General features: G+C 38.3%; 1 long non-coding RNA gene across 1 annotated transcript in view; it reads left to right on the forward strand.

Moving 5' to 3' along the window:
• The window catches only part of LOC144339505 (uncharacterized), a 29,551-nt gene extending 9,476 nt beyond the window's left edge, over positions 1-20,075 (forward strand). The window contains exons 2-3 of the long non-coding RNA XR_013414513.1: positions 1,043-1,204; positions 16,600-20,075. This is a non-coding gene — a long non-coding RNA (uncharacterized LOC144339505). The remainder of the gene's footprint in view (positions 1-1,042; positions 1,205-16,599) is intronic.
• The last annotated feature ends 3,578 nt before the right edge of the window (positions 20,076-23,653 follow it).

Raw genomic sequence — 23,653 nt, forward strand, 5'->3', positions numbered from 1 at the left:
ATTTTATGCACATAATATATATAAAAATATTTGATTAAGTATAGATTCCTTAATCCCCATTCAAAAAGTAGAAACAGTGATATAAGAACTCCAAGATTAAACTCATATTTTAATACAGAAATAAAGCAGAAGTTTAAAAAATTTCCATATTTTTTCCAAGACAAAATTTTAAATATCTGCATAATATAGAATCAAAACCACTTCTGGTTGTAGCCCTCCCATCACATAATCTTGCTTACTGATACCTCTCTCCTCCATCACATACATTTTGGCATTTGTTACAGAATCTATCTGGTAATAACAATGCCTCATTAAGAATATGTTCTATGGAATAGACACCAAGTAGAAGATAACTATAAGCCTCCTTAGTGTTATTGACAATGTCTAGCTATAAATTTGCCACAAAAATCTGAGTGTTCCAATTGGACAAATGTCTACTCTCTAGTTTCTTTGGCAGTGACCAAAGGAGCAGGGTGAAGCAATGTAGACATGGTTTCTGGGCACCAGGGGTCATTCCTAGTGCATGGGGCTCTGTAATAGAGACATTCATACTGACAGTTGCTGACTTCAGTCTTGGAAGACAAGAAAGTAAAAACAAAGATACCGTGAAATGAGCGGGGGATGAAATACACGGGCAGTGTTTATAAGGAAGTAAAAAGAACACATTAGTGAACAGATAATAAAAGGCAAAACTGCATATTTGTGTTTAGTTGCAATAATTGGAAAAGTAGGAAGGACCTTGGATGTTCTTTCTCTCTTTTTATCTTAGTGACTGCTATATGATTCTTTTTCTTCTTTCCAGTATTTGAAACATATTTTCCTATTTCCTATCTCACATCTTCTCTCTTTGGCTTCAGCCTATGTAACAGCGAGTATTAGATTCATCATTTTTAAAACCTACAGTGATATTATCACATCAGACTTATCCCATTCTTATTCAAGATCTCATCATTTATTGTCAAGAACAACTAAATATATCTCATTGGCCATACTTTCCTAACTTGTTTTCTCTTCTCCTTTACCTTTAATAACTCATATCTAGCAAGGAGAACATGAAGAAATAGTCTCCTCTGCAGAAGACTTCAAAATTCTGGGATTCCTGTGCTTTCTGCCAGGAATTGGGAGGTAGCTGCTGCCTGGCCTTGAAACTGCCCAGAGCCAGAAGACTCCAGTTTCTGCTAAATAAGCACTGATTTCTCAACATGTGAGTTTCAGTCCTCCTTGTGTAGACACTCTTGACACCTGAATATGCACTGGTTTTCCATTATTAATTATAATCCTGGCTGTGTGTACTACTGAATCCTTGGGTTGCAGGGCTGGAGGATGATAAGCTATGATGAGGGTTACTGGCTAAGGCAGGAGAAGTCACTTAACATATAATATTTGCACTGGAATTAATGCAATAATGCTTTTCAAATTTTTTGTTTATTTTTTTGAGATAGGGTCTCACTATTGTCCTGGGCTCACGCAATCCTCCTGCCTCAGCCTCCTGAGAGGATGTGATTACAGGCACATGTCACCATGTCTGGCTGTAGTGCTTTTTAAACAGAACAACCACAGTTATGGTGAAACTCTCATCCTGGTAAATGGTAGTTAGCCCTTAATCTTCTTTTCTGACTCAGTCATCTCTGAGACTAGCAGAAGCACAGAGTGATGAAGCTAGGCTCGCATATCTAAGGAAGTATCACCTGGGCCAGTCTGTCACTTTAAAGGTGAGAAAACTGAGCTCTAGACTTACTTAAAAAATACTCTTTGTTGCTTTCATTATTCTCAAAAGGTTGCCCCATATACTAACTACTGGTGTTGGCTGTGTCCTTTTGTGTAAAAATGGACAAAAAAAGAACATATGCTTAGAACTATGCATTGCCTACTCCCATGATATCTGTACAAATTTACACAAAGGTATCATCAATTTTTAAAATTCTCGGTCAAGTAGTCATCATCTATAGAATATGAGTTCAATTATTTAGTGGCTATGCAAACAAAACATCAGTCAACATGATTTTGGAGAGTGTTTTTTAATGTGTTCAGTAAAGAGGAATATATCTTCACCTGTGAAGACGTCTGAAATAAAATGTTTTGGAGGTCAAAATGTCGAGTAGCATTTTATGTAAGGATTAGGTTCTAAAACCCACTCTAGATTATAATTAGATATAGTTAAGTTCACTTTGTAAATATTGTGCAAAACCCTATGAAGTGTAGCAAACACAATTTTATGCATACGTTTTTAATGCAGAGTAATGTATGGAACTCATTAAATTAGTCCCAAGGAAAATACAAAAAGAAAGGCACTGTGCCTCTGTCTGCACGTTGAAACCATTCTGACTTTAAGATAATAATTGGGCTTACTCAATTCTGTTTAATGTTAAAGTTCTATTACCTTAATACATTTTCATAAAAAAAAAAAAAGACTGTCTTTGCTCCAGAATCTTCCAGGTATGCATAAAGCAACGGAGAAGCATTTCTTCTTCCATGGCTTTACATTGAGTAAGTTCTCCCCCAACACACTCATTTTTCAGTTAAAACCTTATGGTCATCACAAATTATGGATGCAAAACGTGGATGGTCTTTAGAAACACTCAAAAAGCATATTTTGAAAATGTAGATTATTGATACCCATCCCGAGAAATTCCTGTTCACTAAAGTTCAGAATGGAGGTTGAGACCACACACATTTTAAAAAAGAAAAGTTTCCCCAATGAATCAAATCATCAGCCAGATTATAATAGCACTAATGTAGGAGATCCAGGAAATAAACGACAGGACAAATAATGCCAGATGCCTATCTGTTAAGGCTCCCAGCCTCTTAAACAGTCCCTTCTACCAAACAGCCCTGTCAGCAGGCCTCCACTTATGCTGCCACTAAACTCCCAGGTTGTCAAAACTTGAAGGGAAGAGACACATGCCTAATTAGTCCTTGACTATCTTCCAGGGCAGAAGATGACCACAACTCCAGCTCTGAACAGTAGGCTATGTGCTCATTTTATTCATCCAGTGTGTGACTAAGACACCATATTTCTATGGGGGAGAGGTGGGAAATGAAAAATTGGCAGAAAACTATAAAATTAATTCTCTTTGAGCTGTGCAGCTCCCTGCCTGGAATACTTCACCATTCATCAGCCAACTGAAATTATTTTGATACTTCCTCTTTGGCAATGAAAACCTAGAGGAAAGGAAAGTTTTCCCTTTCCTTTTACCCATACTTCCTTTGACTAATTTTTGTTATACCAGGGAAGGGTAAACTGTCCTGACCACACACAGAAGCTGTTCTCCCAAGTTTACTGCCAGCTGTGTGCAATTTTAGGATGTTCAAATCTCTAAAAATGTAACATTTACTGATCCTACTGTCAGATCTAAGTCCCTCTGGAATGTTCAGGATGTATGTATATACCCTCTGCAGTTGGATCTTGGACCAGATATAGGAAATAATGTACCATTCCTTTACAATACAGGGAATAGGCTCAGTCTCAGACCAAACACAAAATCAGAAACAGTTTTCTTTAGGTGCCTTTTTCTACTGTCCCAATTAGCCTAGGTCCTGTGCTGTACCCACAGTACCCACCAATCCTCCGATTCCTTCCTGGCTAGTAGCACCTTAGCAGGAGACCTTTATCAATCACTCAGAAATCACACCTATAGGCATCAAGTTCTGTTCTATGAAGATAATGTTTGACTATGATCTACTGTGATCAATGCACTCTGAAAAAAATCAACGTGTGTTAGGTATTGTTAGCTCCTGGTGGGTTTATGCTTTAGCTCTTGTGGTTCAGTACAAGGCTCAGAGAAGGCATCCAATAAGTGTGCACTAAATGAAGAAAGAAGCATGTTTTCCTTCAAATGGGAGTCCTCTGGAAACAGTGCATTACTTCAGTGGAATAACTGGTAATTCTGGAGGTTTTCATCTGGCTCTAAATCAAATATGACTTCTCATACCTCTTATGCCTGAAATGGCTTCAAGAAAGAACTAGAACTGGAATAGAAACAATTTTCAGTAAAGTGGCAGGATATAGTCATATTTTATCTCAATATGCTATAATCTACATGAGAGAAAGTCTTTGAAAAGCAATTTCAAAGGAATTTTAGAGTGATTATTCCCAAATAATAGCTTTCGGCATTCAGCTACTTTAGAATCTATTCTTCCTTCCTGTGAACAGGCCCACATTACCTACCCAACTCTGTTTCCATGACTTACTGACAAAGTTCTCTGTAGATTACTGTTCTCTGCTCACTCTAGGCCCAATTTTATTTGACAATACACTATTTCATTTATTAACTCTCTTGCTTCCCGTCTCTGCTTGTTGAAAGTGCCTTCATTTTTCCACATGCTAGCCCTATTCTCTTTCTAAATAAAACCCTTCCAATGGCTCTGGCCATTTCTCTGTTATTTTGTTCATCTGGCTTTGTGCTCTTCCTGTCTTCACCATGACCATCTCATATTGTTTTGTAACTATTTCAAATGCATTTTAAATTATCTAGGAAGTTGAAAAAGATTCTGTCCTAAATACTCTATGTATGATGAAAGAAATTAATTTTTAAATAAACATTTATTGAATTAAATGGCATCAAAGTAATCATTTCAACTCACCAATCTCATAACTAAAAATGATCATTACAAAATATATTGTTTAGGGTCGCTTAGGGAGAATGGCAGAAGATCATCTATTTTTACAGTCTCTGCCACCAGGCCTGTGTGATTGGATCTTTTCCTGAGATTCCAGAAGCTCCAGAGGACAATCATGGACTCACGTCAGGACACAGAATACGTTTTCCAAGTCTGTATAGTTTACAGCCAAGGTGACTATTAGGCCAAACCGACTTACTCAAGGTTTTCTTGATGAAGACGAATTTGTATATTTCGAACATTTAAAAATCCTTTGAGAGGCCTTTTGTGAACCAGTAGAAGTGTGTCCAATTATTCAATCAATGTGGCCAAATATTACGTAGTGGCCTATTTTTGCTAGAAGATATTATCTCTTTCAAATGGACAACACACATCATTTTGGTTATTATCCTCTATAATTACTCACTCAGATGTTGGCTAATAAAAGATATCTGATCCATGAACTATTTCTATTTATTAGAAAATGAAGAGTGTTTGAGATCTGAATATTTTACACAAATGTACAAGCTCCTGTGCCAAGGATAAGCCCCCATACTTGTCCTCAGTAGAAATTGTTCACGGTTTCCATTTTCTTGAAACCGTTGTAGCCTTGGGCAGTGGAAACACTGATGACCATCAAGGCTTTTCTGACAAGAGAGAGAGTGCTTTGCATCTTCTTCCGATCTATCACAATTAGAATGGATGAATGAAAAACATCCAGCCTGCACTAGATGGGGGTTCTGTGTGACTGCAGGCTGGGAAACACTCACGGTAGCTGCTCGACTGCCCTGGACCCATCAGCTGCACTTCATTACGGGACACATTCACCTTCTTAGGAGAGTTCAGGGCTGCATGACTCTGCCATAGCAGCCTGGCTACATTGCACAGCATTGTTTGACACTTCCCTGGAATTGAGATGTCCCTCCCAGGATGTCTGAGTTCATTCTGGTTGCTATAAAAAAAAAACAACCATAAAATGGGCAGCTTAAAAACAATAGAAATTTATTTCTCATAGTTTCTGTAGGCTGAGAAATCCAAGATCAAGGTGCTAGTAGATTTGGTGTTTGGTAAGAATCAGTTTCCTGGTTCATATTTGGGACTTCTGTCTGTGTCATCACATGGTGAAAGGGGCAAAGGAGCTCCTTTGGACCTCTTTTATAATGGCACTAGTCCCATTCAGGAGGGCTCAGCTCTCATGACCTAATCAACTCTCCAAATGCCCAACCTCTTAATAACATTACCTTCTGCATTAGGTTTCAGCATAGGCATTTGCGGGGACACAAGCATTCAGACCATAGCACAAGAACCAGCATCTTTACTCAGAAAGCTGGATGCAAACAGGGCCTCAAAGAGAGTTTTCAGTTTGCGTTTTTTCTTTGCCAGCCAGCATGCAGATGGAGGGGTGGGTTGGGAGTATGGTGGGTGTTTTCATGTGAATATTTTGGATGGCAGTAAATGGGGATGCTAATAAACATTTATTCCTGCCTTCACTGCAGCTCTGTGGCTGTCCAACTGACACTTTAGCATCTGGTGGAGACCTGTGTAGGTTAACTGCAGATACCATGCACAGCAGTCCTTATAGAAAAATTGGACAGAAATAGGAAGAGCTGGAATACACACAGCCTCTTCACTGGGCACTGTTTTGCAGTATAACCACCTGCAAATTTACTATCCTAGGTCAGCTCATTCACGTTGTTTCAGATTTTTTTTTTTTCCCAAAGCAATCACCTAGTTTCAAGGTGAGTTTTGTGTGTGCATGTGTGCTTTGTTTGTTTGTTTCCTCAGTAGGCAATCAGGGAAAAGGCTAAATAGAATCACCATGAAATGTATCACTGTAATTTGAAAATCTAGAGATAAGGAGACAAGGTAACTCTCACAGTTTGTTTTACACACTATTTTTAGTTTATTCTGCTCACCTCAACCTCATAACTAAAAGTAGTGCTCAGCATCCACCTAGTGTATGCCAATAAATCTTGGCAGAAATTTATGTTGAAGTCAGCCTTTGTATGAATAATTACATTTGTAATTATGCTACAACTCCCAAACCCAAATGCTACAATACTTAGCTAATTTCAAATACATAATAAGTTCTCAGTGTTGAATAGTTATTGCTCTCATTTTCTTCATGGAAACTTAAATTGGAGTCCCAGTAATCAAAAGAATTGTGTGGTTTTGAGAAAGTCATCTGGCTTTTCTGGGCTCCAATGTGCCTATCTATAATATAAAGCATAGGGTTGTGGGGGTAGATTGAATAGGAGAAATTTCAAGACCCCTTTCTAATTTCACATTTTATGGTTTATGGGAAGATGTCTCTTCCCATAAACCATAAATGCCTTAAGGAATACCTACTTGTATCTTGTGATACTCCCAAATCAAGTTTAAAAAGTGGAATACATGTTGGAAGTAGAGTGCTTTCACAGATTCTTTTTTTTTTTTTCCTGATTAATTTAATTGTTTGGTTTAAGCATCCAAGCTGCGAGAACTTAATAGTTTGGTGAACTCATGAACATTTGCAAAGAATCATTGGTTTTTCAGGGCAATTGCACAAGCTCAGTGCTCTCATGCTTTCATGGAGCAATTGCAACAATTCCCAAACCCAATGACCTGCTTTCTCAGGTTGATATTGGTCTTATTTCCTTTAAGAAAGTGATTCTTGAGCAAAATTTACATCCAAGTATTATTTATTAGAAGACAAATTTTCTGATTACGTATTCATTTGTTATTTCATTCACCAAACAGTTATGGGGCACAACTAGGTCCTGGGCAATTGGGAACTGCAAATATAAATAAACTCTTAATGATATCAAGAACTACACATAGGGAGACACAGTTTTCAACAAATTCATAACCCCCTCCCCGACTGACCTTTTATATAATTTCTCAGTTGATCTCTGGAGAAAGGAATACTGAGAGAATAAGTTAAAGTGAATATACCCTTTTGTAATTCATATGTTATATCCAAGAAGATAGAATGGACTAAAATATGATGAACAATCTGTGTTAAAGCAATATATCAGGGTGTAAAAGGCAAAGGCATTAATGAATGCTGGGAAATTTTCCATGTTTTCATCTAGCTACATGTCTTCATTCAACCATTTATTCATTCATTGATTTAAAAATATTTATCAAATGCCTAGTATGTGCCAAGTATTATGCCAGGGAAAAGAACTGACAGTTTCTCCCTCCCTCCAAGAGCTGACATTTTAGAATGGGATGATGAGAGTAGGTACCTAAGGCAGAAAATGCTTTCTATTATGATATATCAAGATTTTTGAAGTACCAGGAGTCAAGGATGTCTTCTTGGATGAAGAAAAAGATATCCTGAGATCTAAAAAATTAGTAGGCGTATTCAGGTAAGGTGCAAGGTGAGGACTGAAGCAAAGAAAAGGAGGAGGAGTGTGTGCCATGCAAAAGAAAGGACCAGCATGCACCAAGGTCAAGAGAGGAGAGAAAGCAGGAAATGAAATTAATTCCATTTTCTCAATGTGTTCACCTCTAAAGAGGGCAGGGAATGGCATAAAATGGGGTTGGTAATATAAGGAGAGAGAAATGTTACAGGGCCTAGTAGGGGTTGTAGGCAAAAAAAATGATGTGTTTAGGTCTGGATATTAGGGTAATCACTCAAATTTCAGTGTGAAAAATGTATTGAACATAGCGAGAGCAATTAGGAGACTGATACAGGAACCTAATTGTTACTACAAGTTGTTATTACTGAGGTAGTAACCTAATTGTTACTACAAAGGAGATAATGACTTGAAGTAGAAAAACATCAGTGTTTTCTGGAAAGAGGAAGAAATATTTTAAAATTTTATTAAAGACAAAATTTTGCTATGTTGCCCGGGCTACATTCAAATTCCCAGGCTCAAGCAATCTTCCTGCCTCAGCCTCCCGAGTAGCTGGGACTACAGGCACATACCATTGTGGCTGGCTAAGAGGAGGCAATTTTGAAAAATCATTAGTAAATGGAGGGTAGATACGACTTTTTGATTAGATGTAGGAATTAAAGAAAACTTTTATTGGGTTTCTGCCTGGATTATGATGTCATTCATTGGTCAAGATGGAATAACTGATGGAGGATGAAGTATATTATTGAGAAGGGAGAGGATGACTTGTATTTCCAAAATTCTGAATTTTATCTGCATATGGTATATCCAAGTGCAGTTTTCCAGTGGGCAGTTTCTTTGGCTTAGATTCAAATCTCAGGGAAGAGAGGAGAATTCAAGATTGGGGAATCATCATTATAAAAAACATAATTGGAGACAGGGGGATCAAGATGGACTGTATGAAATCACCCACTGAGTACAATAGAAGAGGTTAGAGTACAAGACTTTAAATAATATTAATATGTAATATATATGTAATAATCTTAGTAATATTTACTAATTAACAAGAGAAAGTATTCTAGTAAGGAGATTGAAGTGAGTGATCAGAGATGTTGGAGGAAAAAGCGTTTTTGTACCAAATGTCACTAGGATGTTCAGCTTGACATTTATCTCTTTGTACTCAACTTATTTCCTTTCTTCTGAGCTCATCTGTGTACTGCAGAGGATTAGACCAATCACAACTACATTTTCCAGATTCCTTTGTGAATTTCGTTTGGTCAATGAGAGGTGCTGGCTGGAAATTAAAAGATGTAAAGAAGGGACAAGCTACTCATCTTTTACTGTCATTCTTTTTGGTGATCTTCCAGCAGCAGTGACAATGTCCACCAGGCACTATGGGCTCCCCCAGTGTCAGAAATTTCCAAACAGAGGTTTCACCAGCAGCAGCATTTTTTTTCCACCAGTGTCAGCTGTAAGTGCACTCCTGAGTGGTGGTGAAGCTACCTATTGCCTTATTTGTCCTATCATAGACATAGTAAAAGTTTCCTGGAGTTAATTCCTGTGCTAATTTGATTTCTGCTCTTGTTTCTTTGGCCTTTCAAACACCCCAAATTCCTAAAAATGACTCACAAGATACTGCATGATCATGCCCTGGATAACTTTTCTTAATAATTCGTGTTGTTCTTTTCCCTCATTTAAAATTAGCACTCCAATAGACTTGAGGTTATTTTAATTCTTCCATTTATGTAAATAGTTTCCTTCTCTTCCATCTGAAACATCTGGCGTGTGTTCTTGGTTGGACCTAAACTTATTTAGAGCTCCTGCTGAAAAGAGGATTGGCATTGTATGTGACAAGGAAGTTGCTGAGCATTTTGACAGGAACTATTTCAGTGTAAAAGTGGGATAAAAATCAGACTGCTGGGGGTTCAGGAGATTGAATGGTGATTAAGTCCAGAAAGCAAGGACAGATGCTTTCTGGAAGTTCAGTCATGAAAGGGAGGAGAGAAAGGGAAGGCAGATAGGACAAAGCGTTCCAGCCTTGCAATAACGAACACAGTAGGTTGTAATCATATGTCGTGAATTGTGATTAATCTAAATTGAAATGTGCTGTAAGTATAAAGTAAATTTACTGGATTCCAAAGACTTAGCATGAATAAAGTAAATGTCTCAATAATTGTATAGGATTATATGTTGAAATGAAAATATATTAGATACATTAGGTCCAATAAAATAGTATTAAAGTGAATTTAATATCTTTCCTTTTACTTTTGTTTAATGCAGTATCTTAGTATATTTGAGCTGCTATCACAAATTACCATAAACTGGGTAACAACAAAAGTTAATTTCTTATAGTTCTGGAGCCTGGAAAGTTCAAGATCCAAATCCTGGCAGATTTAGTGGTTAGTGAGGGCCTCCTTCCCAATTCACAGACAACTGTCCTCTCCTTCTGTCCTTGCATGGAAGAATGGTTGAGGGAGCTCTTTGGGGTCTCCTTTTTAAGATTTCACATGTCATTCATGAGAGCTCTGCCCTCATGACTCATCACCTCCCCAAAACACCGCTTTCTAATACCATTACACTGGAGAGTAACATTTCAACATAGGAATTTGGGGGATCATACAAATTCTGTCTATAGAATTCATAGTTACTAGAAAATTTAACATTGCAGGTGTAGCTTTCACAGTGCTGTTCTAGACTGATTGTAACCACCAATAGTGTCATACTGTGTTTTTATGTGTTACGGCCTACATGGTACCTGATTTAAATAGTTGAGACCTAAAACATATCATATGCATGTAAAGCAATCTTGCATCAGAGCAAGCATAGATAAAATGCAAAAAAAAAAAAAAAAAAAAGAAAAAAAAAGCTACTTAACCCTGATCCTATAATTAGAAAAATAAATAACTAATTTTCTATGCTCAGAAGACTCTTGAGAACAGTTGGAGTTTGGTAGCTGACACGATCAAGATTTACACTAGGAAAGTAATTATCATGGAAGAGTTATAAGGTAGAATTGGGAAAGGAGAGACTGAAGGCAAGGAAACTACTTAGAGGGCTTTAGTTAGAGTGCCAGGGAGAGGTAATGGAGGCCCAAATAAAGGCAGTGTACATGGACTCAAAAGGAGAGAGTAGTATAGTCAATATTGAAAAATAATTATCACTATTAGAATAATGATTAAATGTAGAGGTTTCAGAGAGAGCTACACTATGTAGCAGCTGTGCGGTCACTGTTGATTTAGATCTGGCACTCAGGTTTCTGATGGGTTTGTTTGGAAAGGGAAAATGTTACCATCTTTAAAGAAAAGTTTACTTATATTGCTGGTTTACCACGGACCAGTGACATCACTGCATGCTCTGATGGTGCAGCCAAACCTCCTTATCCCAAGTATTCTGAAATCTACAAATAGTAGGTTTAGTGGTAATGATATCGGAGACAACTTCCCCAGCTCTCACCACCAATTAAGCACTTAATCAGAGCATCAGCTGATGACTAATATGACATCACTCTTTAATGATGCTGAATAGCTATATGGAGTTGAAACTACCCTAGAGGTGGGGCAGCAGGTAAAGGCTCAAGGTCTGGCTTCAGCAAAACCAACTATAAAAGTGACTTTGCCAAGCAGAAGCTCAATTTATTCAGCCATAAAACAAAAACAAAAATATCTGTCACCATATTAAAGTTACACTGGATCATGTAAATCAATGAACTTTATAAACAAAGAAGCTTTATGTAACTATGCATAGTGTGGATTTTTTATGGCTTCTGTTTGAATTTTACATACAGATTTCCCCCCCTCAGTGGAAATGTAAATATTTCCAGAAGTGAACTTTTAATGAGTAACCTCCTACACTGTTATTTTATCTGCATTGTGAAGAAAAGCAACTCTGAGCTAAAGGATCCATTAATAGGGCTTCCGACATGTGGCCACCCCTATAGTAAATATGCATGTTGGTGTGCCTGCCTGTGTATAGGAAGGGTAGGTGTATATGTGTATTTCAGAGCTGAAGTGTAGAAAGAAAGGCCCGCAGCTTGAACAAGCTACACTTGACTGTTTTGCAAAAGCAGTTTCTACAATTAACCCTGCTGATCTGGTTATAAACCCCAAATAGTGTAAACACACACAGTTGCTCTCATTAATTTTTGATAAGCAATAAGACTTACAAATATTTTACCTCCAAGCATATGTTATCCGCATTTGGCTTCAGCAGCAGGCATATGCTTTGACATATGATGCTCCATCCTGCACCAAATGCACATGACTCGCATCTAAAACAATGGCTTAACTACATATGGGCAACTCATTGGCTGAGTGTTTGGGTCATTTATATTTGGGGAACACACAAATACCTAAATATGGAGCACTTCAAATTTATGAATATGTGTTATTCTGTCCTTTCTTAAAATACTAATAGAAAGTAGTGGATTGAACGTCTACATAGTGTTTCCATGCCAGATTTTTGGGTGAGGAAGAATTTTTCTGAGCTAAAGTTATCTAGAGTCTTGTTCATAAGAAATTTGAGTGATAGAGAGCATGAACATTAATGGGCAGACATTGAAAAGCTATGCCAGTTCTAATTAGACACCAGTGGGGAATGAGACCAGATTAACCTATTCAGGGAGGATTCAAGGAAAGAAAGAGACTAGAGATAGGGACACAACATAGAGTGTATTTCAGTAATTCAAGTGTGTGGTAATGAGGGTGTGGACTAAGGTGATACTATAACATAAAAAATGAATGAAATAAAGAATCCCACCATTCATACTAGCAAAGGTGGCCATTGTCACTGACTTCTCTATTTATTTATTTATTTATTTTTAAGAAACAGGGTCTACACTGCCCAGGCTGGTCACAAACTACTAGCCTCAAGAGATCCTCCTGTGTCATTGGGATTACAGGTGTGAGCCACCACACCCAGCACTGACTCCTTTTCTTCCTCAATGGCTGCTACTTCCAATTCTCTTCATATTTTCTTACTTTACTCCAATAATTGAGCACTTACTATATGTCAGGCACTGTGCCAAACTTTTTGTATGTATTACCTCTTGGTCTGCACAACAGTTCTAGACTTTTTTATGCCTGCTGTTTAGATGAGTAAACTAGGGCTTAGAGAGGTGAAGTGCTTGGACCCAGTCACCCAGGCACACTCAGAATTCAATCCATGTCTGCATAACGCTGAAGTCCAAGTGCATAACTAATGAACCATCAGCAGATCTACTGCCCCGTATTATCATAGGGTGTGCAGTCAATCTGTGATTATTTCTATCTTCTGTTTTCTTTTATTTTATTTTTAAAATCTTTTAAAATTTAAATTTAGGCTGGGAACAGTGGCTCACGCCTGTAATCCCAGCACTTTGGGAGGCCAAGGGGGGCAGATCACGAGGTCAGGAGATCAAGACCATCCTGGCTAACATGGTGAAACCCCATCTCTACTAAAAATACAAAAAATTAGCTGGGCATGGTGGCGGGTGCCTGTAGTCACAGCTACTTGGGAGGCTGAGGCAGGAGAATCGTTTGAACTTGGGAGGCAAAGGTTGCAGTGAGCTGAGATTGCACCACTGCACTCCAGCCTGGGTGACAGAGCGAGACTCTGTCTCAAAAATAAAAAATAAAATAAAATGAATAAATAAATTTAAAAGTACAATATGCACATTTAAAAAACCCTGAAGCATTACAGAAGTACACAGAGTACAAAGTTAATGTCCTTACTCACCTCTGGACTCCTCTCCACCAGCAATTTCTATCCCCTCCCTGGAGGCAACTGATAAGGGTTCAGAGTGTAGCTTTTCATATCTTTGTCAAGGATGAAAACAATCTTTGTTCCAGTAAGAATTTACTGTCCCCTGGTGTCCCCAGGTGCTCCCAGGACAAAATGTATCCAATGTATTGGATGCATTTTGGTATATGAGTAACATCTTATCTTCTCATCCTCCTTGGTGTTGGTAGAAAAGTTGGGGGAGAGGAACAGGATACTCAAAAAATATGTTCTATATAGTAGTATAAGTAATGATTTTAATTTTATCTTCTCACAAAGTTTAAGAAACAATTTTACCCTGTACATGTACATTTCAACAAATATTTAGAGCCTATAATGATCCCAGTAGTTACATTACAAATGCTTATTAAACAAACCCTCAATTTTTAAGATGTTCATAGTCTAGCAAAGGGGATAAACATACAAAGAAATGAAACCAATAAAAGGAATGTACACAAGCAATAGTAAAGGTTCTTTGAAACCAGATACATATTATCCTGGTTATCTATTGCTGCATAAGAAACAACCTCAAATCTCAGTGGCTTTAAATAATTTCTCATCATCTCTCATGGTTTTATGGTTTGGCTATGTCCAGCTGGGTGGTTTTTGCTTAGAGCCTTCTATTTGTTGCAGTCAGAAAACAGCTGGAACTGGAGTCACTGAAGACTCAACTGGGCTGGATATCAAAAATGGCTTCCTCACTCATGTGTCTGACACCTCAGAGCCCTTCTATGTGGTGTCTGTGCCTCCCAAAGTAGCCTGGACTTTTTAAATGGATATTCAAAGCTGTGAGAGGCAGGAAGCTTAACTGCTAGGCAGGTTAAGGCCTGTGCCTGTGGTAATCATAGCATCATTTCTGCTGTAATTTATTGGCCAAAACAGTCACAGGGTCTGACCAGATTCAAGGGAGTGGAGCAATACATTTCACCTTTCGATACAGTCATGACAATGGCAATGTCCAAATGCAGAAGAGCATATGGTGAGAGATATTTTTGAGCTGTCTTCGGAAAATACAATCTGTTACAAGTACTAAAAGAAACAAAAATGGAATAATTAAGTGTTTTGGGAAGATGGAGCACCGTAAGAAAAGCAATAGCTGAACCAAGTTTTGAATAAGCAGTTTCAAAGGTAGAAAGGATGAGAATCAGGTCAGAAGAAGCATATTCCAGATACAGTAGAGATGTCCATGTATCTAGAGGGCTGAAATTGAAGCAGGATATTTCCCTGACCCCTTCGCGGAACTCGTGACAGGGGTGCCTGATTTACTGAGCCCACTGCTGTCAACTCTTTGTGAGAGGCAGTGCGTGAGCAAATGAGGCAGGAGCTGGAGTGCATGAGTGCTGGAACCAGCGGCTGCTTCGGTGCTGGCAGGAGCAAACTCTGTGTAGGCCCCGTGGCAGCAGGCAGATGGGGGTGCCTGTGACCCCTGCAGCCCCAGAGGGCGTGTTACAGTGCTCTTTTAGCTCTGCCATTTGTGGATGGCTTAGGTGTTAACAGCTCAGTGGGCCCTTTGCCTTGTCGCATGGGGCAGCTGCCCTCTGCCAGCAAGGGCAAAGGGCCAATGTGACAGCCTTTTGCATCTGCACTTGTGGTTCCAAAGCTCTTGTCTGCTGTCCAGGAAAAATGAGGTCGCACGAACCAATTGAAGGATGGTAAATGTGGGGGACTTTATTGCCAATAAAAGCAGCTCTCAATGGGAAGGGGAGCTGAAAAGAGGATGAGGCGGGTAGTTAATGTTCCCCTGAAGTCCGACCATCTCCGGCCAGATTCTTCTCCGAAGTTACACCTCAAGCTGTCCCTCTGAAGTCAGGCCACTTCTCTCCAATGTCCAGCCGTAGTCCTGATGCCCGGCTGCTTCTACTGTCTGCCGGCTGAGTCTCGGGGGTCTTTATAGGCACAGGATGGGGTACAGTGGTGTGGATCAGGGTAGTTTAAGAAAAGGCAATATTCGAGGGGGAAAACAGGGATGGTATTTCTCACTTTGGGCTGTGGTTTCAGGCTTTTCGGCTTGAGGGTGGGATTTTGCCAGGAACCCGCCCTTTTCTGTCTAGAATTTCTCTGCCCCCCCATCCTTATTAACATTGCATGCTGGGTGTCATATATATATGATTATATATGTATATAATCATATGATTATAAAACACAAAACCAGAACTTTGACAAATGAGACTGGAGAGATAGACACAGATGGAATAATGAAGGGCTTTGTTAATTATAGCCATGTGAGCTTACTATGTACCTGCCATAGTATTTCATTTAATATTTTTAACAACCCAGTGAGATAGGCACCATTTTCAGCCCATTTGACAGATGAGGACATAGATATAGAAGGACTACGTAAATCCCAAAGTCAGTCATTTGCAGTGGGGACCAAATGTGAAGAAGAGTGAATGAAATTTTAAAACTTTAGTAGCACAATCAGAATTTTTCTTTTTAGCTTCTACATTTTTAAAAGAGAGGGTATATTTGTAGATATGTAACATCTAGGGAACCAAAACATTTCTTTAGTGATAGTGATTATTGTTTAAAAACCTTGTCTCTCAACTTAATTAGTTTAACTTTTCTCTGAGTACAAGGCTCACAGGTTGTTTCAAATTAAATTTATTCAGAACTACAAATCATCATTTGCATAGACAGAGAGACCAATTAGCCTTCTCATCTGATAGCTGACAAATCAGCTTTGCAGGAAGCATCAGACCTTCTCTTTGTTGGCAGGCCTACAAAACACTTCTATGATTCTGCCTAGTAGCTTCACCTATTCAGCCTACTCTGACATACGGGCAACCTATTTAGGCCTCTAAGCATGTACAGTCTAGAGGAGATAAATCTGAATGTGCAAACCTGTGTGCAGAAGTAATAGGAGACTTGAGAGTATGAGTTCTTACAAAGCAATGCATTGTTATTTTTTTCTCTCTTTCTTTAGCTGTTATTTTGTATCCTGTTGTGATAACAGAAGGCACTTTGGTCATAGCAGGAATAAAGTTTCAGGAGACATAGCTACTGAAAAAAAAAAATAAAGACGGAAAGAATGAAAGAAAAAAGATCTGGGCTAACAACTAGTGCTCATGAGGTAAATACTTCTCTTTTTCTCTTTGAGACATGTTGTGTGGGACAAATTGAAATGACATGATCAAAAATCTTTCATACTCACAACAGGAAGCCCTCGGCTAAAGGGGGAAGTCTTGTGAACTCCTTGGGCAGATACTGTTTGAGGGGTCCCCTTACATGCTTGTCGCTTCTTAGTGAATTCACAGCCATTATCTACTGGGGAAGAAATCTGTGGGAAACTTGATGTGTTCTTTTCACTTGACCTCCAACCAACTGTTTCATGAGCACTTTTATTTGATAGATACTGCACCCGTAAGAGTTAGCTAGAAGGTTGGTTTTCATTCAGAACAACTTGGAAACCATGGGAATAAAACTGGCTAAAAATTCCTCACTTGATTGAAAGGATTTAAAAAAAATAAAACAACCTTCCTTTTTCATTCTCCCCTTTTTCCACTGGTTTTATTCTAATCAGATAGATTCAGTGCCCAGAACACAACAAACTATGAAATAAAATTGTACTTTTTTTTAATAATGGGAAGTTTATTGTGGGAGATATGGAGGAAGAGAATTTACTCTCAGATCTAATATTTGGGGTTCTAACTAATTTACTCTCAGATCTAATATTTGGCTCCTTGGGAGAAAGCAGCGTTAACCTAATTAGCAACTGCCTTCCGAGCAAGGTGGAGGGCTACATGAGGGAGGAAACACAAAACATTTTCTTTGGCTACATTCTCTTTCCTTAAAGACCTTGGTTTTGCATAAATAATTTATGTAGGCCAAACAAAGGAAACAAAATCCTCCTCCTTTCCTGAGGTCAGGAAAATTGAATTACTTTAAGATTGCTTAGCATTATTAATATCATTTCTGGGTCACTCAAACCATGAACCTGCATTTTTAGCAGTGAGATATAATTCCCAGTTTTACTCTGTTTTTACATTGTGTTGAACAAGCCATGCAAAATGTTGGGGTCTGTTTCTTAGAGGTTGGAGTGGAGCATATGCAGGGGCCAGAAGCCAAAATAGCTGCAGAAGACATGTGAGAACTAACTTGAGTGCAATTCATGGTCACGTTCTTAGCAGTTCTGGGCATCTTGTTTGTAGTGTTTCTCTCATGTCAAGGTCTTATGAAAGAGTTAATTATCTATATTGATACAGAAGATAGCAATGTGTGGCATAGACCCAAGGCAGTGGAAAGAACTGGTAGAAAAAAAAAAAGGCAAGGAAGAGAAGATCTCATGTGTGAGCTCAGATACAGTCCCAAGGGGAAATTGGAGAGGACAGTATAATCTAGAGCAGAATAAAGCTGGCTAACCATACCAAGTGAAGCTTAAATAAGGAAGCTGTATGTCTGGTGTTTATCTTAGGCTCAGGGGTAGGTGTAATCATTTGGCACACTGTGTAAAGAAAATAGGCTCTTCCAAAACCTTGCTATAGGGTAGGGAGGTTCCACCAGATACCTCATAGTCTTTGATCCCAGAGTGGTTAAACATGCAAGGGGGTCAGCGTAGGCAAAAAGCAACAGACAGACGTTCACAATATTTCAGTGAAAGTTCTGGCTAAATACTAGGTTAAGGGATAGTTATCAATCCCTAGTTATAATGTTAGTAGACATATTTGGAGCAGGGGACCTATTTCACAGCCAAAAGTATAACTTTCTTCGTACAAATCCCAGTTTTATTCTATCGAGCAGAGATCAAAGGAGAAACAGTTTAATTTTTCCACCTAGGTTTTTGGTCAAGCACTCTCAGCTTTTATAGCTGGATTTGACAACCACTCTAAATATAAGAAAAATAAAAATAAATCAACTTTGAGATCTTAGTTGGATATATTCTTACAGGGAATTCCGTAACCAACTTAAGCCTGGCTGCTCACCAGTCAGAGACCGAAAACAAGAGGTGAGGTGTGGCGAAAGAAAAGTTTTATTAATCGAACACTAGCAGTTGGAAAACAGCCAGCCTCATGCCTTTAAAAGGCCATTCCCACTTTTTGGGCTGAGTGAAAGGGTTTAAAAAGGAAACATGCAGGAGTGGTTTAGGAGGGTGCAGGTAGTGTGTCTTGGCCTTATGGCTATCTTGAATAATCTCTCATCTGGAGGTCCGGTTGGAATCACCTTGACTTTTGTCCAGATTGTGGTGGACTAATTGTGACTCCCCCTAAGTGGGAGGATTCTGCAGCTAAGTCTCTGTTCCTGCTTTGCTTCAAAATTAGCCCCTGGAATTTCTAAGCAAGCACATAGTTAGATAAGTGAGCACTTTGCATAGGAGTACTTGGTGAGGGAAACAAACAGTTCTAAAAAATACAAGGCTAAATTCTGAGATTAAGAAGGAAAGGAAAAAAGTTTTAAAATGCATTTTGAAGCTAAACTCCTCAGTAACAATTTCAGTAAGTATTAAAGCAATGAGAAGGAATGGTGCCTCTGATGAATGGTGCTCTAGGTCAAGAACATCCTCCACAATAAAGCTGTCTGCTGAAGTCAGAGAGAACTGAAAGCAGCCACAAGGCCAACCAGAGACCCCATCAGATTGGCAGTCACTGGAGAAACACTCAGGCACTCAACATTGCTGATTTTCACAGCTTTGAAGGTGACTTAGCTTCTCATATGTAATAAGCCTAAACGACTAGGCCCTCTTGTGACCAGTCTGTGTGGGTTGGTGGAGTGGCATAGTGTCAGAGACACTCCATAACAAAGGACTGAAAATAAGTCACCACAGGCTTAAGGAGTATAGAAAAGGCTTTTCAGCCTCTGGGAAGCTTGTAATTGGAGCCTGAAAAACAGAAGCTTTTGATGACCAGGCTGGGATATAATTCCTAGAAATGGGAAGTCTTTCGGAAACAGGGGCTTCAAAAGAAGGTAAAGAGGCCATATCATAGATGATATTAATCATGACATATGGCCTGTGTCACAAGAGAATAAAGGACTCGACAACTATCTGCACATGTGTCTGTAAAGTCACATGAAGCTTATATGTGTCATTTCTAAATACCTTTTTATTCATTTTTTCAAATGGTATTTATTGGGAAGTTATAATAAACCTGGTTAAAGTACTGAAAACTATGAGAGATATAAAGTAATCAAGGTCAACTTCAGAAGAAATAAAACCTTCTTTTCCTAATGTTTGACAGAATCCTAACCTATGCCTTAACTTTGCTCTTGAGAGAAGGATCATGAATAAAATTTAAACTTGACTGGAACAAAATGTAGGCTTTGAATTATGTATTTTGGCAGAGAATATTATATTTACTTCAATTACCCCAAGGAATATTTGCGCCCTCCCAAAAGTTTAGTTATAAACTGGAAAACTTAAACATGATGTGAATTATTTTTTCAATAAAAAAATAAAAATTTCCTGAATTTTTCTGACTCTGCTTCTCTCTGATTCTGAACATACTTTTTTCAAAAACATTTAACTGAGTACCTAGTACATACCTGGTGAAAATAATGAAAACTGTGTGAGATACAGAGGGATGTAATCTTTATGCCAGAAGCGAAACATAATTTGTATTTTTAAGGCCTTGATTTCTTCTCCCTTATATCTAGAAAGCACTATTACAGCTTAAAAATGCTTTAATGCATAATCATCATTATTATATTATCATTTATGAGGACTTAGTATATACCAGACCCTGTCCTAATATATTTATGTATATTACTTTTCTAAAAACACACAACCATTCCTTGAGTAGTTACTATTATTATCCCCAATTTTCTGATACCTTGTTTTTAAAAGCTGAGATCCAGAAAAGGATTAAAGCAGCACAACCCTGTAGTCCAGAGAGGTAATGCAGTCCTGTTTTCATCCTATCCCAGCTTCCAGGAATTACTGATGTATTTAGTCAGTTAAGATAAATCGTGAAACTGATGCTTATTCACTTGGGAACTTTTCCAATCCTTAAAGGCTAAAAGAGGTCCTGTCTGGCTAAGAGTGAGCTTTTATTAACATGAAAACGTGTATTAAAGATGAAAATCACTGCTTAACTATTGGCTTAACTATTGTGGTTGACAGCCATTGGTTTTGTGAGCTCACTCAGGACAAACATTTTAGTCACTCATCTAATACTTAGTGGAGGATTACTCATTTATTTATACAGATAGCCCATAGAATCAAATATATTTAAGCCATAACCTTCTTGAGGTCTAAACTATGTCAGCTTCTAGGCACAAAAACTCAAGTCATTTATGATTCATTTCTACATATATTTAAACGACAATTAAAATTGTGCTCACTCTTCTGATAAATATTGAATTATTGCTTTGTACCAGGCAATCTACTATGTGTTGGGACTTTAGTGATAAATAAGATAAAATTTCTATTTAAGAAGAAGAGAATTTTGGAAAATGAAAACAGGAAAGCCAAAGACCCTGAAGCAAAAATAAGCTTTATGTGAAACAAAACAAAATGGAAAGGACGTAAATGTGGAAGTAGGGAGATGAGTTACGAGGCGGTTATAGTTACTACAGAGAAACACTTGGTGGCTTCAACTGTAGCAAGAGAAATAGTGAGATTTGAACATATTTTTCTTTTCTTTTCTTTTTTCTTTTTCTTTTTTTTTTTTTTTTTTTTTGAGATGGAGTCGGGCTCTGTCGCCCAGACTGGAGTGCAGTGGCGCAATCTCGGCTCAGTGCAAGGTCCGCCTCCTGGGTTCACAACATTCTGCCTCAGTCTCCCTAGTAGCTGGGACTACAGGTGCCTGCCACCACACCTGGCTAATTTTTTGTGTTTTTAGTCGAGACGGGGTTTCATCATGTTAGCCAGGATGGTCTCAATCTTCTGACCTCATGATCCACCCACCTTGGCCTCCCAAAGTGCTGGGATTACAGGCGTGAGCCACAGCTCCTGGCCTTGAACATATTTTTCAAATTTAAAACTAATGTGATTGGCTGATGATATGAATGTAAAGGTAATTCCTGGGTTTTTAGGAGCTTGGCAGAAGCTGTTGTCATTTGCTAATAGAAGAAGCAGGCTTCCTATGGGATAAAATAAATCAATAGTTGTCTGTGAGCCAAGCTAAGTATGAGATGCCCATAGCAGTAGAAATGTCACACAGGCTGTTGGATATATTAGCCTAGTGCTCAAGAATCAAGTCAGGGCTGAACTGTACTACGTGCTGAAGACACAGCAAAGTATGGTCTCTGTTTTCAAGGGCCCTGCAATCCAATGTGCTTTGCTGGAAATGATCTTGGCTGTTGGAAATGATCTTGGCTGTTGGAAACCAAGCTCTTGTTTCTTTTTCCACTACTTATCTTTATAACGTCAAGGTCAGGGATCTTATTTTACACATCTCTGAAACTCCATTATTTAACATAGAAGATACATGTTATATTTTTGTTAAGGTGGGTTGCATATATTCCATCCAAATAGAGAACCACTGGACTGAGACATTAACAAATGTATAGACAGGAAAAACATGATATGAGGTATGGCTGCTTCTTCTCAGGAGCTTAAACTTGAGATGATTCAGTAGAATACATCCTTCAAAAACTGGAATTTGAGAGATTATATAATGAGTGTCAAATATATATAAATAAAAGACTTGTAGGAGATACGTGGAGAGGAAGGTATTTGAAGTTTGTATAGGTCAGGAAAAGCTTCAAGGAGTCATACGTCTAGATTTGAATATTCCCTAGAGAATCGGTAGGAATCAGAGGATTGCTGAGAAATTTGCCTGATGACATGCACCAAATCATATTCTCACAAAGGTAGACAGTGTTGGATATCAATTTGAACAAAAATAATTGGAACTGGTTGAGCAAGGCTGTACAATATTAAATAAATATTTAGAATTTGTCATGTATACAAGACCACTTTGTTGGGGGCTCTTCAAGGTTTGTGCAATGAGAACTTAGAATACACCAACTCATTATCTCCACTTTTGTAGAAGAAACCTTAGTGATGCAATAGAAGAGTAGAAGTTGTCAAAATGCCAGGAATGAAGTCACCTTAGAAAATCATCCTCACACTCAAAGAGCTCTGCTATAGGTGTATCACTTCCCTCAATGCCAGAAAGGCCATCATTAAAGGAGCATTCCTGTAAGCCTAGAGAGCACATTTGTCTTTCATCTAGAATCTATACCCTAATGTATTTGGCTCTAATACTTTATGGGATATACATTGAGGGTTGTAAAATATTCAGCTTAAGATGGCTAAGTGGAATTGTAAATTTGAGAGGAAAGTTTAAAAAGGTGTACTTAAAGAAGAAAATACATTAATGACCAGTAAAGGCAGCTGTGTAAGAAAATATGTATACTTGCATATTCTTGCAAAGAAACTAGACAGCTCCATTTTGCTCTGGGATCAATTTCTTGTCCTTCTCTCTGAGTTTTATGAACATATTTTCTTACAATCAAAGAGCAAATCTCCTTTTAAAATACTATATGCTATCTAAATAGTGTTCACATTATATTTTAAAAAGAATCCTTTTTTATCACTTCATTTGTTTCTAAAGTATTTGTTAAAAGAGTGGAAAACAAATAATAGATTTCTTCCTGAAGCATTAAAAAAAACCTCACTGTCCCTGAACAGTGGCCATCCATATCAGAATACTGGATGCTGTTCCTTTTCCCTTGACTAAGAATTCTGTCTATTTTCCTGTCACTGTCTGGCTTTTGCTTCCACATCTCCCTCCCTAGTGTCTTGCAGCATTATTTTAAAGTATTCACTAAGGGAACTTGCTGACTCTGCTCTTCACACGTAAAATGTCAGAGCTAAAATAGAGAGCTTTTGAAATGAAACTGGAGGCACAAGACAAATTGAGTGCTGACCACCTCTTGTACCCTAAAGCCATCCATTCCACACGTCCTACAGCCTCCACACTATTGATTAACTCCTCAAGTTCTAGACTGGTGTCAAAAATGCCTAGTTGAGTAATCAAGAGCTGACTCAAAAATGATAAAGATTTGGGGAGTTGGCGAGCTAAGTAGGGAGCCCCATC

Source organism: Macaca mulatta, chromosome 2 (assembly GCF_049350105.2).
Source record: "Macaca mulatta isolate MMU2019108-1 chromosome 2, T2T-MMU8v2.0, whole genome shotgun sequence".
In the NCBI taxonomy this organism is placed as follows: domain Eukaryota; kingdom Metazoa; phylum Chordata; class Mammalia; order Primates; family Cercopithecidae; genus Macaca; species Macaca mulatta.